Raw genomic sequence first — 20,020 nt, forward strand, 5'->3', positions numbered from 1 at the left:
CTTTATTAACATTTTAGTAGGAATTGGTTGAGTATCTTAAGTTTTGCTCAGCCTGGTTGGAAGATAGTTGTGGAGTAGGAAGAACCTAGGTGTGACTAGTCACATGAATACAACTAGATAACTATGAAATCATCCCAAATACTGAAGAAATTAACCTGAAGTCTGACAGAACAAGCTCTACCACTAAATGCAGAGAAAAGAGCACATCAAAGGTAGGAAGTGCAGAGGTATTTGGTAGAGAAATGGTTTGTGGCTGTGGTAGTGGGCAAAGAGCCGTGGTCCCTGGAAAGGGCAAGAAACAGACTAGCATATAGGGGAGAACACAGGGAAAATGAATCAACATTGCAATTGGCTTGGAAAGTTAGAGAAGCCAAATTTAATGACTCTAGCAGCAGTAGGTCTTAAACCCTGGAGTTTTTAAAGGTCAGTAGGCACAACTGGGATAGAGCCTGGAGGACATTGCTCTGCTCTTGGAGAGAAAGCATGCAAAAACAAACAAACAAACATGGACGTCCAGCCTGGAAACAGTCATGTGAAAAGCACCTTGCGCACACAGTGGAAAGGTTATTTGCTCATCTCAGAGTGGTATTCATGGAGAAAGTCCTCCGGGAATAAAGGAACTGGTCAACATCATTTATCTCCCCTACCTATCAGCATAAGCACAGGCCCACCTACAGGAGCCAGTCCAGTGCCAACTCTCTACCTAAACTCCTTACACCAATAACTGCTTACCCATAATCTGGTGGAACCACCGTTCCCAGTTACACATACTTCAGTCCCAGCCTTATGGCCTCCTACCCCAAACCACCAGCCCAAACTCTTGCCCACACCAATGCAGGAGTTTGCAGAGCCTCATTTCTAGCAGCACTGGCAATAGGCCTCATTTAACAAGTATACAAAGGTATGCCTAGTTTAAACTTGCCATATTCAGGTCAGGGACCAATCACTCCCCACAACAGGCCAGGAGAGTTTTTGTAGATGACTGGCCTAAAGGATAAAGCAAGACAAGGCAGGAGTACACACAGCACACAGTGGAGACACTCCTGGAACTGTAAGGCCCTGCAGAATGGGGGCACTACATGGCAGAACATGTAGTACATGGACTACTACATGAACTACAGGAACTCTTCATCATAAGGCCATTACCCTCAAGAAGAGGAGAAATAGCTGACTTTCTTAACACACAGAAAGAAGTACAGAGACTTATAGTGAAATGACAAAGAAATTTATCACAAACGAAAGAATAGGACAAAGCCATTGCCAGAGGTCTAAGCAAAATGGAGTATTTAAAGCAACGATAAGATGGCTTCACAAACAAATTCTACCAAACATTTAAAGAAGAGTTAATACCTATTCTTCTCAAGCTATTCCAAATAATAAAAGAGGAAGGAAAACTTCCAAATTAATTCTATGAGACCAAAATTACCCTGATATCAAAACCAGATTAAGAAACCACTAAAAAAGAGAACTACAGTGCAATATCCCTGATAAACATACATGCAAAATCATTAACAAAATACTAGCAAATTGAATCTAACAATAAATTCAAAAATCATTCACCACAATCAAATGGGATTTTTATTATTATTTTATTTTTTATTAAAATATAATGTATTATTTGGCCCAGGGGTACAGGTCTGTGAATCATAAGGCTTACACACTTCACAGCACTCACCATAGCACATACCCTCCCCGATGTCCATAACTCAGCCATCCTATCCCTATCCCCCCCCCCCAACCCTCAGCAACCCTCAGTTTATTTCATAAGATTAAGAGTCTCTTATGGTTTGTCTCCCTCCCAATCCCATCTTGTTTCATTTTTTCCTTCCTTATGCCCCTACAACCCCCTGCCCTGCCTCTCAAATTCCTCATATCAGAGAGATCATATGTCAAATGAGATTTATTCCTGGGCTGCAAGGGTCACACAATACTCACAAATCAATCAACTTGCTATATCACATAAATAAAAGAGGATAAGAACCATCTGATCATTTCAACAGATGTAGGAAAAGCATTTGACAAAGTACAATATATATATTCAAGATGAAAGCCCTCAACAAAGTAGGTTTAGATTGAAAATACCTCAACATAATAAAAGCCACATATGAAAAACCTACAGCTAACATCATACTCAAAGGGGGAAAACTAAGAGCTTTTTCCCCTAAGGTCAGGAACAAGACAACAGTATTCACTCTCACCACTTTTATTCAACATAGTACTGAAAGTCACAGCCACAGCAATCAGATAATGAAAAGAAATGAAAGGCATCACAAAGCAGTAAAGAAGAAGTAATACCTTCACTATTTAAAGATGACATGATACTTTATATAGAAAACCTGAAAAACTCCACAAAAATTACTAGAACTGATACACAAATTCAGTCGAATTGCAGGATACAAAATCAATGTACAGAAATCCCCTTCATTTCTGTACACTAATACTGAATTAGAAGAAAGAAAAATTAAGAAAGCAATCCCATTTACAATTGCACCAAAAATAGTAAGATACCTAGGAATAAGCTTAAATAAAGAGGTGAAAGACCCGTACTCTGAAAAGCGTAAAATACTGATGAGAGAAACTGAAGATGACACAAGGAAATGGAAAGACATTCTGTGCTCACAGATTGGAAGAAGAAATATTGTTAAAATGTCTATACTGCCCAAAGCAATCTACACATTTAATGTAACCCCTATCAAAATATCAACAGCATTTGTCACAGAACTAGAACAAAAAGTACTAAAATGTGCATGAAACTACAAAAGACTCTGAATAGCCAAAGCAATCTTGAAAGAGAAAAGCAAAGCTGGAGGTATCATAATTCTGGACTTCAAGTTATATTACAAAGCTGTAGTAATCAAAACAAAACTAGTCACATACATCAATGGAACACAGTAGAAAGCTGACCAACTATATGGTCAATTATTTTTTGACAAAGCAGGAAAAAATACCCAATGGAAAAATTACAGTGTCTTCAACAAGTGATGTTGGGAAAACTGGAGAGCAACATGAAAAAGAAAGAAACTGGAACACTTTATTACCCTATATACAAAAATAAATTCAAAATGGATTAAATGTGAGACCTAAAAACATAAAATGCCAGAAAATAACACAGGCAGTAAGCTCTTTCACACCATCCAAAGCAATTTTTCTATGGATATGTCTCCTGAGGCAAAGGAAACAAAAACAGAATTAAACTATTCAGACTACATCAGAGTAAACACTTTCTTCACAGCAAAGGGAACAATCAACAAAACTAAAAGAAAACCTACAGAGTGGGAGAATATATATGCTAGTGACATAGCCAATAAAGGGTTAGTATCCAAAATATATAGAGAATTTACATAACTCAACACTCAAAATACAAATAATCCGATTAAAAATGGGCATAAGATACGAACTGGCATTTTTCAGAAGACATCTTCATGGTCAACCGACATAAAAAGGTGCTAACGTCACTCAGCATCAGGGAAGTGCAAATTAAAACCACAGTGAGATACAACCTCACACCTGTTGGAATGGCTAAAATTAACTCAGGAAACAATAGATTTTGGTGAGGATGTGGAGAAAGGGAACACTCTTGCACTGTTGGTGAGAATGCAAACTGGTACAGCCACTGTGGAAAACAGTATGCAGCTTCCTCAGAAAGTTAAAAATATATCTATCCTATGATGCAACAATCGTACTACTGGGTACTTACCCAAAGAATACAAAAACACTAATTCAAAGTACACATGTACCCTCAAGTGTATAGCAGCATAATTTACAATAGCTAAATTATGGAAGCAGTCCATAGGTACATGGATTGATGAATGGGTAAAGAAGAAATGATACACATATACAATGGAATATTACTCCTCAGCAATAAAAGATAATAAAATCTTGCCTTTTACAACTATAAGGATGGAACTAGAGAGTATAATGGTAAGTGAAATGTTAGTCAGAGAAAGACAAACACCATATGGCTTCACTCACATGTATAATTTAAAAACAAAAAAAATGAGCAAAGGGGGAAAAGAATGAGAGAAAGAGACACACATTAAGAAAGAGACTCTTTTTAAAAAGATTTATTTACTTATTTTAGAGACAGAGTGTGTAAGTGGGGGCAGTGGCAAAGGGAGAGGGAGAGGGAAAGAAGCAGACTTCCCACAGAGTGTGGAGCTGGACATGGGGCTCAAATTCATGACCCTGAGACCATAACCTGAGTTGAAATCAAGAGCCAGACACCTAACCAACTGAGCTACCCTGACACCCCAAGGAGACTCTTAATTATAGAGAATAAACTGATGGTTACCAGAGCAGTAGGGGTGGGCAGATGGGTTAAATAAGTGAAAGGGATTAAGGAGTACACTTATGATGAACACTGGATGATATATGGAATTGGTGAATTATTATATTGTACACCTGAAACTAATATAACACTGTAGTGTTAACAAACTGGAATTAAAATAAAAACTTAAACCTAAAAAGAAGAAAAAAATTCTGTTCAGCTAGATGTCATTTTAAACTCAATGTCCATGTGGAAATTATTAGAATCTTTTTTTTTTCAATGAGTGGAGGACAGGACAACTGTGGATATGTTGATAGAAAAGAGGGGATAGAAAGCTTCTGCACAGCAAAGGAAACAGTCAGCAAGACAAAGAGGCAAACCATGGAATAGGAGAAGATATTCGCAAATGACACTACAGACAAAGGGCTGATATCCAAGATCTATAAAGAACTCCTAAAACTCAACACACACAAAACAGATAATCACATCAAAAAATGGGCAGAAGACATGAACAGACACTTCTCCAAAGAAGACATTCAAATGGCTAACAGACACATGAAAAGATGTTCACCATTACTAGCCATCAGGGAGATTCAAATCAAAACCACATTGAGATACGACCTCACACCAGTTGGAATGGCCAAAATTAACAAGACAGTAAACAATAAGTGTTGGAGAGGATCTGGAGAATAGGGAACCTTCTTACACTGTTGGTGGGAATGCAAGTTGGTGCAGCCAGTTTGGAAAACAGTGTGGAGATTCCTTAAGAAATTAAAAATAGAACTACCCAGGGCACCTGGGTGACTCATTCATTAAGTGTCTGCTTTCAGCTCAGGTCATGATCCCAGGGTCAAGGGATTGAGCCCCACATCAGGCTCTCTGCTCACCCAGAAGCCTGCTTCTCCCTCTCCCACTCTCTCTGCTTGTGTTCCCTCTCTTGTTCTGTCTCTTTCTGTCAAATAAATAAATAAAATCTTAAAAGGAAAAAAAAAAAAAACAGTGCTACCCTATGACCCTGCAATTGCACTACTGGGTATTTACCCCAAAGATACAGATGGAGTGAAAAGAAGGGCCATCTGTACCCCAATGTTCATAGCAGCAATGTCTACAATAGCCAGACTGTGGAAAGAGCTGAGATGCCCTTCAATGGACGAATGGATAAAGAAGATACGGTCCATATATATGATGGAATATTATGCCTCCATCAGAAAGGATGAATACCCAACTTTTGTATCAACACAGATAGGACTGGAGGAGACTTTGCTGAGTGAAATAAGTCAAGCAGAGAAAGTCAATTATCATATGGTTTCACTTACTTGTAGAGCATAAGAAATAACATGGAGAACTTTAGGAGAAGGAAAGGAAAAGTAAATTGGGGGAAATCAGAAGGAGAGATGAACCATGAGAGACTGCAGACTCTGAGAAATAAACTGAAGGTTTTGGAAAGGAGGGGTGGGGGTATGGGTGAACCTGGTGGTGGATATTAAGGAGGGCACATTTTGCATGGAGCAGTGGGTGTGGTGCATAAAAAAATGAATCTTGGAAAACTGAAAAAATTAAATTAATTTTAAAAAAAAGAAAAGAGAGGCTGATGGAGCAGCGACGTCTCACCTGCAATTACATTGACATTTACCAAGCCAAGAGGCTGTTCCCATTATTATCTGATTTTTTTGCTCAAATACCAGTCTGTGTTTAAGGATGGTAACTTGCTTTGAGAGAAAGGGCAAAGACAATGCCCTTATCTCCAAAATCAATGACCTTATCTCCATAATCTACAAGGTTGGTCTCTTAAAACTTTATTTCAACCTCTGGGTGATTTTTATAGATCACATAGCAAAATATCTAAGGAACATATTACCTGACTCCAGGACATGGGCAATAATTAGAAAAAAATACAAGTTATTTTAGCCTTGTCTTTGAATGTTACAGCCAATTCACTCCCATCCTTCATCCTGGTTTATTCAGACTACAGAGTCTGAAATCTTGCACCTGAACATAATTAGGTCAGATCGAGATGAAATCAATCAGGGCAAGGAAAAGTCAATCAAAAACAGGACAAAATTACTCTAAGGGTATTGTTACTAGTTTTCAAATCAATGATGAGAAATAGAGAAACAGAGAGAAAAATGTAAATTTCTTTGGACTGGCAAAAAATGTTAACTAAAAATTTTCTCCATGTGGTACACACACACACACACACACACACACACACACACAATGGGATACTATGCAGCCATCAAAAGAAATGAAATCTTGCCATTTGCAATAATGTGGATGGAACTAGATGGTATTATGCTGAGCGAAATAAGTCAATCAGAGAAAGACAATTATCATATGATCTCCCTGATATGAGGAATTTGAGAGGCAGAGTGGGGCATTTGGGGGGTTGGGAACGAAAAAATGAAACAAGATGGGATCAGGAGGGAAACAAACCATAAGAGACTCTTAATCTCACAAAACAGAAGGTTGCTAGGGGGAGGGGTCTGTGGAGAGGGTTGTGGGTTATGGACATTGGGGAAGGTACGTGATATGGTGAGTGCTGTAAATTGTGTAAGCCTGATGATTCACAGACCTGTACCCCTGCGGCAAATAATACATTATATGTTAATAAAAATAATTAATAAAAAAGTGAGAAAAAAATCTCTCTAAAATGATTTGTAATATTGATTCATTATATGCTTATAGTTTACTAATGAAATTTAAAGAACTCACTAATTTTGTTTTTCACTTAGAACTGAGGCCATGTCAGTGTACTTTTCAAAGATATATGACAGACAGATGAAATCATTAGTACCAAACTGTTGCTCATCACAAATATTAAAACAATCTCTTTTTACCCTGTACCATGCACCATATATGCTGTATCTCTAAAAATGAAGTTATTTTCTTACATGCTCTTTGCCAAAGTAAAGAAAAAACTCTTTTGACTTAACCAAAATATTTAATGACTATTATATTAAACATTATAGACATAACACACTAATACTAAAGCAGTACATGGGTACCTGGGTGGCTCAGTTGGTTAAGCCTCTGCCTTCCACAGATCATGATCCCAGTGTCCTGGGATCAAGTCCCATACTGGGCTCCCTGCTTCTCCTTCTCCCTCTGTTGTTCCCCCCTAACTAGTGTACTCGTTTGATCCCTCTCTTTCTCTCTCTCTCTCTCCTTCTCTCTCTCTGTCAAATAAATAAAGTCTTTAAGAAAAAGCAGTACACAAAACATGGTTTAACTTCATTGAAAAAAATTAAAATAAAAACCCAAATTCAGGGAAGCAGCCAAACCTTTGAAACACAATTACAGCTACCATAATTGTTTCAGAGCAGGATACCCTTTGGGACTGTAACCAAATTCTAAGGGCTTCATTAATTTGTCCTGATGGTATAGGATGCTAGAGAGACCCATCATAAAGTACCAGGATCCAACAGAGAGAAGACAGAAATAGGCCTGCATCCAAGACTATCTAGATAAAGATCCTTATCAAGGGCTGTTGTCAGAGTAGAAACCACTTAGAAAATCTGTTTAGTTTTTTAAAATGAATTTGGTCTGCATTTTCTGAGCAGTCTCTTGACACATCTATTTTAAATGAAATTCACACAAAAAAAATCTCACCCCAGTTGTAGTTTAATGAAAAATTGGCAAAACCCTGGAGCCTCCAACCACAGTGAATCATGGAAAAAATAAGTCAACTTGTCTTCATTCATGGTAACATGGAAACAGAAAAAATCAGTTTCAAATGCTTCTCCTACTAATACACTAACAAGCTAAAGAGTTATGAGTTTATTTTAGACCTTCTGGGATAAATACTAATGATAATCAAAATAACAAAAATGAATAAATTCTGATCACATAAACCACACTTTAATGTAATAGAAGGAAAGTGTGTGTGTGTGTGTGTGTGTGTGTGTGTGTAAAACACTGATATTAAACATAGAATGTCTTGTGGGTTATTTCAAATGGTGATTTCTCAGCAAGTCAATGCTTCATTGAGGAGGGAATCACACATGGTCTTAGGATCATCGGGGTCACAGAAAGACTGTGAGTGCCTGAGTGTGGCAGAGCTCCCAGGTATAGGAGGTTGGGAGCCTGCAGGAAAGATGGAACTGAGGAGTGGCCTCTCAGCTTGGGGTTTCCATAAACCATAATCTGAGATAAAGTTGGGCCAATTATCTTAGAGCAGGGACCCCACATGTGACAGATATGGGGAGATCCCCTTTCCTCCAACAGGAGGAGCCACATGGGAGTGCACTGTAGGAATCTGCTGAGTTTGGAGACTCCAAACAGGGCTGTGTGCCAGAGATAGGAACACTCAGTCACAGGCTGGGTGAGCTCGGAGTGCAGCCAGAGAACAGGGAGACAGGAGTGATTGATTACTTTTCTCTGAGGGCTCACTGAAGAGGGGGTTCTGGAGCTCTCAGCTCCTCTGGGGCTGGAGATTGGGAGACCATCATTTTCATTCTCATCCTCCAGAGCTGTATGGAAAGGTTTCAGGGGGAAAAAACTACCGAGAGCAAACCCCAGCTGATAAAGCCAAGCTGATAAGCCAAGATAAAGCTTACTGACAATGAGAACTGCAAAACACAAGCATGAGAGGAATACAGCACATAGAATTCATGTTTTTTTTTCTCATGATTCTTTAGTCTTTCAAAGTTACCTTTTTTTAATTCTCATTTTTTTCTTTTCCAAGTTTTTAAACAAAAATTCCTTTCCTCTTTTAACCTATTTTATCTTATCAATACCTTTTTAAAACTCTTTTTATTTTCATTTCTATACTCATATTCTATCTCTTTACTGTATTTAACCTTATTTTTTGTATACATATGTTTTTTTTTTCTTTAAAATTTTGGGATACAGTTTCTTCTCACAGAACAAAATATACCTGAAATCCAGCATATGGCTTTGTTCTAGTATCCAGCCTGATCACATTCTCTCCTTTTTTCCTTTATTTTTTCAACCAACTTCTTATCTTACCAATTCATTTTTAATGTCTTTTTGAATTTTCATCTTTATAGTCATATTCCATCCCTCCATCTCATTTCTTTCTTTCTTTCTTTCTTTCTTTCTTTCTTTCTTTAAAATTTTGAGAGGTAGTTTCTTCTAACATGCCAAACTATACCCAGAATCAAGTGTGTGGCTCTGTTCTATCCACCAGCTAATCATTTTTTCCCCATTCCTCTCCCCCTGGTTTTGGGCCTCTTTTAATTTGGTTAGTGTATATTCTTCTGAGGTCATTGTTACCCCTTTAGCATTTTTTTCTCCTATTCATCTATTCTCCTCTGGACAGAATATAAGGCAGGAAAAAAAAAAGAACAAGAGGCAGTACCAATAGCTAGGGACATAATCAATATGGACATTAGTCATATGGCAGAACTAGAGTTCAGAATGAGATTTAAAGATGCTAGCTGGGCTTGAAAAAAGCATAGGAGATACTAGAGAATCCTTTCTGAGGAAATAAAATCCCCTTCTGGAGAAATAAAAGAACTAAAATCTAACTGAGTTAAAATAAAAAAATCTATTAGTGAGGTTCAATAAAAAATGGAGCCTCTTTCTGCTAGGATAAATGAGGCAGAAGAGAGAATTAATGATACAGAAGACCAAATGATGGAAAATAAAGAAGCCGAGAAAAAGAGAGATGAACAACTACTGGACCATTAGGGGAGAATTTGACAGATAAGGGATACCATAAGACAAAACAATATTAGAATAATTGGGATCCCAGAAGAAAAAGAAAGAGAGAGAGGAACAGAAGGTATATTGGAGCAAATTATAACAGAGGGCTTCCCTAGTTTGGGAAGGAAACAGGCATCAAAATCCAGGAGGCACAGAGAACTCCCCACAAAATCAATAAAAATAGGTCAACATCACATCATCGACTAGTAAAACATAAAAATCTTGGAGACAAAGAGTAAATTCTGAAAGCAGCTCAGGATGAGATGTCTGTAACATATAAAGAAATATTTGATTGGCACCAGACCTATCCACAGAGACCTGGAAGGCCAGAAAGGACTGGCATGATATATTTAGAGCACTGAATGAGAAAAATATGCAGCCAAGAACACTATACCCAGCTAGCCTGTCACTGAAAATAGAAGGAGAAATAAAAAGCTTCCAGGACAAACAAAAATTAAAGGAACTTGCAAACACCAAATCAGCCCTACAGGAAATAATGAAAGGGATCCTCTAAGCAAAGAGAGCACCTAAAAGTAACATAGGCCAGAAAAGAACAGAGACAATATACAGTAACAGTCACCATATAGGCAATACAATGGTATTAAATTCATATCTTTCCATAGTTACTCTGAACGTAAATAGGCTAAATGCTGAAATCAAAAGACACAGCCACTTTGGAAAACAGTGTGGAGATTCCTTAAGAAATTAAACATAGAGCTTCCCTATGACCCTGTAATTGCACTACTGGTATTTCCCCCAAAGATACAGATGTAGTGAAAAGAAGGGCCATCTGTACCCCAATTGTTCATAGCAGTAATGGCCACAGTCGCCTAACTGTGGAAAGAACCAAGATGCCCCTCAATGGATGAATGGATAAGGAAGATGTGGTCCATATACACTATGGAGTATTATGCCTCCATCAAAAAGGATGAATACCTGACTTGTATCGACATGGACAGGACTGGAAGAGATTATGCTGAGTGAAATAAATCGAGCAGAGAGAGTCAATTATCTTATGGCTTCACTTATTTGTGGAGCATAAGAAATAACATGGAGGACATGGGGAGATGGAAAGGAGAAGGGAGTTGGGGAAAATTGGAGGGGGAGACGAACCATGAAAGACTATGGACTCTGAAAAACAATCTGAGGGTTTTGGAGGGACAGGGGGTGGGAGGTTGGGTGAGCTTGGTGGTGGGTACTATGGAGGGCACATATTGCATGGAAAACTGGGTGTGGTACATAAACAATGAATTATTGTACACTGAAAATAAATTTTAAAAATAAATAAAAATTAAAAAAAAACAGACACAGAGTATCAGAATGGATACAAAAAACAAGACCCATCAATATGCTGTCTGTAAGAGACTCATGATAGACCCGAAGACACTTCCAGTTTGAGAGTGAGGGGTTGGAAAACCATTTACCATGCTAATGGACATCAAAAGAAACCTGGGGTGGCAATCCTTGTATCAGACAAAATACATTTTAAGCCAAAGCCTATAAGAAGAGATGAGCAAGTTCACTGTATCATACTTAAAGGTTCTGTCCAAAAAGAAGATCTAACAATTTTAAATATCTATTCCCTAACATGGGATCAGCCAATCATATAAGACAATTAATAACAAAATCAAAGAAGCACATCAACAATAATACAATAATAGTAGAGGACTTTAACAAGCCCTCACTGAAATAGATCATCTAAGCAAAAGATCAACAAGGAAATAAAGGCTTCAAATGACACTCAGGACCAAATGAACATCACAGAGGTATTCAGAACATTCCATCCCAAAGCAACAAAATACATATTCTTTTCTAGTGCACATGGAACATTCTCTAGAATGGATTATATTTTGGGTCACAAATCAGGTCTCAAAAGGTACGAAAAAAGATTGGGATAATTTCCTGCAACTTTTCAGACCACAATGTTTTGAAACTAGACCTTAACCACAAGAGGAAAGTAGAAATGAACTCAAATTCATGGAGGCAAAAAAGCATCTTACAAAAGAATGATTGGGTCAACGAGGAAATTAAAGAAGAATATTTAAAAATTCATAGAAACAAATAAAAATGAAAACACAACTGTTCAAAATCTTTGGGATGCAACAAAGGCAGGCCTAACAGGAAATTACATGGCAATACAAGCTTTTCTCAAGAAACAAGAAAGGTCTCAAATACACAATCTAATCCTACACATAAAGGAGTTGGAGAAAGAGCAATAAAAAAGCCTAAAACAAGCAGGAGAAGAGAAATAATAAAGATCAGAAAAGAAATCAATGAAATAGAAACCAAAAGAACAGTAGAACAAATCAACGAAACTAGGAACCGGTTCTTTGAAAAAAAAAAATTAAGATTGATAAACCCCTAGCCAGACTTATCAAAAAGAAAAGAGAAAGGACCCAAAGTAATGAAATCATGAATGAAAGAGGAGTGATCACAACCAATACCAAATAAATACAATTATACAAACATTATGAGCAACATATACGCCAGTAAATTAGACAATCTAAAAGAAATGGATGCATTCCTAGAGACATAATAAACTACCAAAACTGAACCAGGAAGAAATAGGAAACCTGAAAAGACCCATAACCAGTAAGGAGATTGAAGCAGTCATCAAAAATATCCCAGCAAATAAGAGCCCAGGGCCAGATGGCTTCCCAAGGGAATTGTACCAAACATTTAAAGAAGAATTAATACCTAGTCTCCTGAAACTGTTCCAAAAAATAGAAATGGAAGGAAAACTTCCAAACTCATTTTATGAGGCCAGCATTACCTTGATCCCAAAAACAGACAAAGACCCCATCACAAAAGAGAATTATAGACCAATATCCTTGATGAACACGGATACAAGAATTCTCACCAAAATTCTAACCAATAGGATTCAACAGTACATTAGAAGGATTATTCACCACAACCAAGCAGGATTTATTCCTGGGCTGCAAGGTTGGTTCAACATCCACAAATCAAACAATGTGATACAATACATTAATAAAAGAAAGAACAAGAACCATATGATAATCTCAATAGATGCTGAAAAAGCATTTGACAAAGTACAGTATCCTTTCTTGATCAAAACTCTTCAAAGTGTCTTCTTCAAAATCTTTTATGAGTGTTCTGTAGTTCCTCGAGTACAGATCCTTTACCTCTTTGGTTAGGTTTATTCTCAGGTATCTTATGGTTCTTGATGCTATAGTAAATGGGATCAACTCTCTAATTTCCCTTTCTGTATTTTCATTGTTAGTGTATAAGAAGGCCACTGATTTCTGTACATTGACTTTGTATTCTGCCATGTTACTGAATTGCTGTATGAGTTCTAGAAGTTTGGGGGTGAAGTCTTTCAGGTTTTCCATATAAAGAATCATATCATCTGCGAAGAGAGAGAGTTTGACTTCTTCCTTGTCAATTTGGATACCTTTTATTTCTCTTTGTTGTCTGATTGCTGTTTTTAGGACTTCTAATACTATGTTGAACAAGAGTGGTGAGAATGGGCATCCTTGTCATGTTCGTGATCTCAACGGGAAGGCTGTGAGCTATTCCCATTGAGGATGATATTTGCTGTGGGTCTTTCATAGATAGATTTGATGAAGTTCAGGAATGTTCCCTCTATCCCTATACTTTGAAGCGTTTTAATCAGGAATAGATGCTGGATTTTATCAAATGTTTTTTCTGCATCAATTGAGAGGACCATGTGGTTCTTCTCTCTTCTCTTATTCATTTGTTCTATCTCATTGATTTGCAAATGTTGAACCATCCTTGTAACCCAGGGATGAATCCCACCTGGTCATGGTGGATAATCTTTTTAATGTGCTGTGGGAGCCTGTTTGCTAGGATCTTGTTGAGAATCTTAGCACCCATATTTATCAGTGATATTGGTCTGAAATTCTCCTTTTTGGTAGGGTCTTTGCCTGGTTTGGGGATCAGGGTAATGCTGGCTTCATATAAAGAGTCTGGAAGTGTTTCTTCTGCTTCAATTTTTTGAAACAGCTTCAGGAGAATAGGTGTTAGTTCTTCTTTGAAAGTTTGGTAGAATTCCCCAGGGAATCCATCAGGTCCTGGGCTCTTGTTTTTTGGGAGGCTTTTGATCACTGCTTCAATCTCTTTACTAGATATTTGTCTATTCGGGTTGTCAATTTCTTCCTGGTTCAATTTTGGGAGTTTATAGTTTTCCAGGAATGCATCCATTTCATCTAGGTTGCTTAGCTTATTGGCATATAACTGTTGATAATAACTTCTGGTGATTGTTTCTACTTCCTTGGTGTTAGTTGTGATCTCTCCCTTTTCATTCATAATTTTATTAATTTGGGCTTTCCCTCTTTTCCTTTGGATTAGTGTGGCCAATGGTTTGTCGATCTTATTGATTCTTTCAAAAAACCAGCTTCTAGTTTCATTGATACGTTCTACTGTATCTCTGGTTCTACCTCATCGATCTCTGCTCTAATCTTGATTATTTCCCTTCTGACGGGTGGAGTTGGTTTAATTTGTTGTTGATTCTCCAGTTCTTTAAGGTGTAGAGACAGCTGGTGTATTCTGGATTTTTCAATTTTTTTGAGGGAGGCTTGGATGGCTATGTATTTCCCCCTTAGGACCGTCTTTGCTGTATCCCATAGGTTTTGGAGTGAAGTGTCTTCATTCTCATTGATTTCCACGAATTGTTTAAGTTCTTCATTGATCTCCTGGTTGATCCAAGCATTCTTAAGCAAGGTGGTACTTAGCTTTCAGGTGTTTGAGTTCCTTCTGAACTTTTCCTTGTGATTGAGCTCCAGTTTCAAAGCACTGTGATCTGAGAATATGCAGGGAATCATCTCAGTCTTCTTTTGGTATCAGTTGAGCCCGATTTGTGATCCAGTATGTGGTCTATTCTGGAGAAGATTCCATGTGCACTCGAGAAAAATGAGTATTCTGTTGTTTTAGGGTGGAATGTTCTGTATATATCTATGAGGTCCATCTGGTCCAATGTGTCATTCAATGCTTTTTTTTCTTTATTGATTTTCTGCTTCGATGATCTATTTCTGAGAGAGGCGTGTTAAGATCTCCTACTATTAATGTATTCATATCAATATGACTCTTTATCTTGATTAATAGTTTTCTTATGTAATTGGCTGCTCCCATATTGGGGGCATAGATATTTACAATTGTTAGATCATCTTGGTGGATAGTCCCTTTAAGAATGATGTAGTGTCCTTCTGTATCTCTGACTACCGTCTTTAGTTTAAAATCTAATTTATCTGATATGAGAATCGCAACCGCAGCCTCCTTTTGAGGCCCATTGGCATGAAAGATGCTTCTCCATCCTTTCACTTTCAGTCTGGGTGTATCTTTAGGTTCAAAATGGGTCTCTTGTAGACAACATATGGATGGGTCCTGTCATTTTATCCAATCTGCAACCCTGTGTAGGTTTATGGGTGCATTTAGGCCATTCACATTGAGAGTGATTATAAGACTGCATGGTACTGGCATAAAAACAGACACATAGACCAGTGGAACAGAGTAGAGAGCCCAGATATGGACCCTCAACTCTATGGTCAAATAATCTTCGACAAAACAGGAAAAAATATCCAGTGGAAAAAAGACAGTCTCTTCAATAAATGGTGCTGGGAGAATTGGACAACCATATGTAGAAGAATGAAACACAACCATTCTCTTACACTGTACACAAAGATAAACTAGAAATGGATAAAAGACCTCAACGTGAGACAGGAATCCATCAGAATCCTCGAGGAAAACATAGGCAGTAATCTCTTTGATATCAGCCACAGCAACTTCTTTCTAGATATGTCTCCAAAGGCAAAGGAAAAAAAGCGAAAATAAACTTTTGGGACTTCATAAAGATCAAACGCTTCTGCACAGCAAAGGAAACAGTCAACAAAACAAAGAGGCAACCCACGGAATGGGAGAAGATATTTGCAAATGACAGTACAGACAAAAGGTTGATATCCAGGATCTATAAAGAACTCCTCAAACTCAACACACACAAAACAGTTAATCATGTTAAAAAATGGGCAGAAGACATGAACAGACACTTCTCCAAAGAAGACATACAAATGGCTATCAGACACATGAAAAAATGTTCATCATCACTAGCCATCAGGGAAATTCAAATTAAAACCACATTGAGATACCACCTTACGCCAGTTAGAATGGCCAAAATTAGCAAGACAGGAAACAACGTGTGTTGGAGAGGATGTGGAGAAAGGGGAACCCTCTTACACTGTTGGTGGGAATGCAATTTGGTGCAGCCACTTTGGAGAACAGTGTGGAGATTCCTCAAGAAATTAAAAATAGAGCTTCCCTATGACCCTGCAATTGCACTACTGGGTATTTCCCCCAAAGATACAGATGGCGTGAAAAGAACGGCCATCTGTACCCCAATGTTTATAGCAGCAATGGCCACGTTCGCCAAACTGTGGAAAGAACCAAGATGCCCTTCAACTGACGAATGGATAAGGAAGATGTGGTCCATATACACTATGGAGTATTATGCCTCCATCAGAAAAGATGAATACCCAACTTTTGTATCAACATGGACGGGACTGGAAGAGATTATGCTGAGTGAAATAAGTCAAGCAGAGAGAGTCAAGTATCATATGGTTTCACTTATTTGTGGAGCATAATAAATAATATGGAGGACAAGGGTAGATGGAGAAGAGAAGGGAGTTGAGGGAAATTGGAAGGGGAGGTGAACCATGAGAGACTATGGACTCTGAAAAACAACCTGAGGGTTTTGAAGGGGTGGGGGGTGGGAGGTTGGGGGAACCAGTTGGTGGGTATTAGGGAGGGCACAGATTGCATGGAGCACTGTGTGTGGTGAAAAAACAATGAATACTGTTACGCTGAATAGAAATAAAAAATTAAAAAAAAAACTCTTCAAAGTGTAAGGATAGAGGGTCATACCTCAATATCATCAAAGCCATCTATGAAAAACCCACAGAAGATATCATTCTCAATGGGGAAAAACTGAGATCTTTTCCCCTAAGGTCAGGAACACGGCAGGGATGTCCATTATCACCACTGCTATTCAACATGCTACTAGAAATCCTAGCCTCAGCAATCAGACAACAAAAAGAAGTAAAAGGCATCTGAATCAGCAAAGACGAAGTCAAACTCTCACTCTTTGCGGCTGATATGATACTTTATGTGGAAAACCCAAAAGACTCCACTCCAAAACTACTAGAACCCATACAGGAGTTCAGAAAAGTGTCAGGATCTAAATCAATGCACAGAAATCAGTTGCATTTCTATACACCAAGAAGACAGAAGAAAGAGAAATTAAGGAGTCAATATCATTTACAACTGCACCCAAAACCATTAGATACCTAGGAATTAGTCTAACCACAGAGGCAAAGAATCTGTACTCAGAAAACTATAAAGTACTCATGAAAGAAATTGAAGAAGACCCAAAGAAATGGAAAAATGTTCCATGCTCATGGATTGGAAGAACAAATATGTAAAAATATCTATGCTACCTAGAGCATTCTACACATTTAATGCAATCTCTATCAAAATACCATCAATTTTTTTCAAATAAATGGCGCAAATAATCCTAAAATTTATATGGAACCAGAAAAAACCCCAAGTAGCCAGAGGAATGTTGAAAATGATACCAAAGTTGGCAACATCACAATTCCAGTATTCAAGCTCCATTACAAAGCTGTAATCAACAAGACAATATGGTACTGGCACAAAAATAGACACATAGATCAGTGGAACAGAATAGAGAGCCCAGAAATGGAACTTCAACCCTCAATCATAGAGTTGAGGGTCTATGATCAACTAATCTTCAACAAACCAGGAAAGAATGTCCAATGGAAAAAAAAGATAGTTTCTTCAACAAATGGTGTTGGGAAAATTGGACAGCCACATGCAGAAGAATGAACCTGGACCATTTCCTTATACCATAGATAAAAATAGACTCAAAATGGATGAAAGACCTCAATGTGAGACAGGAATCCATCCAAATCCTTGAAGGAATACAAGCAGCCACCTCTTCTACCAGCCACAACAACTTCTTCCAAGGAACTTCACCAAAGGCAAGGGAAATACAAATCAAAACCAGTCAGGCAATGACAGGTGTTGACGGGGATGCAGAGAAAGGGGAACCCCTGCATTCCTACCAACAGTTTAGGAGGTTTCCCTTTTCTCTGCATCCCTGTCAACACCTGTCATTTCCTGACTGGTTAATTTTAGCCATTCTGACTGGTGTGAGATGGTATTTCACTATGGTTTTGATTTGTATTTCACTGACGCCGAGGGATGATGAGCACTTTTCCATGTGTCTGTTGGCCATTTAGATGTCTTCTTTGCAGAAATGAACAGAAACATTGAAGAAGCAGAGGAATAAATTAGAGACCCAGAAGACAGTAATGGGAACTAATCAAAGTAAACAAAAGAGAGAAAAAAATATCTATCCAAGACCTGAATAGAGATAGAAAACTCAATGACTCTATCAATTGTAATATTCATATTATAGGAGTCCCAGAAGAAGAGTGGAAATTTTATTTGAAGACATAGTATTTGAAAACTTCTGTAATCTGGGGAAGGAAACAGACATCCAGATCCAGAAGCAGAGAGAATTCCCATCAAAATAAAAAGAGGAGACCCACACTAAGATACTTTAAAATTAAATTGGCAAAATATAATAATAAAGAAAAAAAATTTAAGTGGAAAGACAAAAGAAGATAGTAACTTAAGGGAAAACCTGTAAGACTAGCAGGAGATTTTTCAATAGAAACTTTGCAAGCCAGAAGAGAGTGGCATGATATATTCAAAGTGCTAGATGGGGAAAAAAATCTGCAACCAAGAATACTCAATACAGCAAGGCTGTCCTTCAGAATAGGTGGAGAGATAAAGTTTCCCAGACAAACAAAACTAAAGGAGTTCATGACTACTAAACCAGCCCTGCCAGAAATATTAAAGGGGACGGTTTGAGTGGAAAGCATAGAATAAAAGTGACAGTATGAAGGTGGGAAACACAAAAGCAGTAAAAATATATTTTTCTATAAATAGTCAGTGAAGAAATTCACAAAAAAAGTGTATAAAATATAATACATATACCCAAAACTTAGGGAGAAGAGGAGGAAAAATGGTTTCAAACTTAAACTATCAACTTAATATACACTGCTAATGATGAAGAGATTACATATAAACAATGGTTATCATATATCAAAAACCGCTAATAAATACACAAAGAATAAAAGAAAGAAAACCAAATACATCACTAAAGAAAATCATCAAAGCATAAAATAGAGAAAGACAACAAAGGATCAGAGAAAATCTTCAGACACAACCACAAAACAAATAATAAAATGACAATGAATACATATCTACCTATAATTACTTTTAATGTAAGTGTACTAAATGGCCCCATCAAAAGACACAGGGTTAGGGTAAAAAAAAAACTAGACCCATCTCTATGGTGCCTACAAGAGACTCATTTCAGACCTAAAGACACCTGCAGCTTGAAAGTGAGGGGATTGAGAAACGTCCATCTGGCATGTGGTTGTCAAAAGAAAGCTAGAGTAGCAACACTTATTTCAGATAAATTAACTTAAAAATTAAGACTATGAAAAAAGAGGAGTCAAGATGGCGGAGAAGTAGCAGGTTGAGACGACATCGGGTAGCAGGAGATCAGCTAGACAGCTTATCTAACCATTGTAAACACCTACAAATCCAACGGGAAATTGAAGAGAAGAAGAGCAAACAATTCTAGAAACAGAAAATTGATCACTTTCTGAAAGGTAGGACATGCGGAGAAGTGAATCAAAAGCGACGGGAAGATAGACCCCGGGGGGAGGGGCTGGCTCCCGGCAAGCGGCGGAGCAACGGAGCACAAAATCGAGACTTTTAAAAGTCGGCTCCACTGGGAAACATCGCTCCAGAGGCTAAACCGGGGGGAAACCCAGGCGGGGTCAGCATAACCCCAGGTCCCGCGGGGTCACAGAAGGACTGGGGGTGTCTGAGTGCTGCAGAGTTCGCAGGAATTAGAGCGGGGAAGCTGGCTACAGCGACAAAGCCGAGGAGTGAGCTCTAAGCCTGGGGTTACCTTGTGCCGGTCACAGGCTGGGTGGGCTCGGAGAGCAGCTGGAGGCT

This window comes from Martes martes (genome assembly GCF_963455335.1).
Source record: "Martes martes genome assembly, chromosome: X".
Lineage (NCBI taxonomy): Eukaryota > Metazoa > Chordata > Mammalia > Carnivora > Mustelidae > Martes > Martes martes.